Genomic DNA, 733 nt, shown 5'->3' with positions numbered 1-733 from the left:
GCTATGAGTCAGAGACAACTCAATGGCACATAACAACAACAACATATATATATAAGCTTTACTGTTTTTGCTTCTCTAGAGAAACCAGCCTAACACAGATAAATACTTAGGTTTATCATGGCAAGGCACACGAGTAAGAACTCACAACATTTATTTAGAATCAGACAATCAGAATTAACTATTGTAATTGAAATATTAGTTCAGTGGTGAGAGTTAAAATCTTTAGACTTCAGGCTTTTATCCTTAACAAGAGGTCTTGGGAGGAAAGCTTAACAGTTCAAACTTGGCAGAGGTCCCTGACAGCTAGGGTCCAAGGTCAGCAGTAGTGGATAGAATCTCAACTCCATCTCTGCCTTTTCTCAGTGAGTAAGCAGACATTTAGGGTTTATATGTGAATTTGTCACTTTGGTTCTATATGACAAGGGCTGGAGTGATGTCCAAGATTAGTATGTCTTTTCTCCAGGGTTAAGAGTAGCCAAATGACTATCTTCTACTCAAGGGTAGAAATCAGGGAGGTTGTTTAGATTTATGTTGTTTTCTCATTGCAGCATGCTAGGTCAAAGTGAACCTGAAGGTTGTTTACATTCCTTACCTACTTCCTATATGTCTATGCCTGTGATAGTCAGAGCTGTGTGTCAACTTGGCTGGACCACAATTCTGTGTGGTTTAAGCTCTTGTGGTGTGGTTATTCCCATGATGGGATCAGATGATTATGTTTTGAGCAGCCAATCTG

The sequence above is a fragment of the Orycteropus afer genome, unplaced genomic scaffold (genome assembly GCF_000298275.1).
Source record: "Orycteropus afer afer isolate SDZICR_OR568_19922 unplaced genomic scaffold, OryAfe1.0 scaffold00330, whole genome shotgun sequence".
Taxonomy (NCBI): Eukaryota; Metazoa; Chordata; class Mammalia; order Tubulidentata; family Orycteropodidae; genus Orycteropus; species Orycteropus afer.
Note: the sequence above shows the minus strand (reverse complement) of the source record.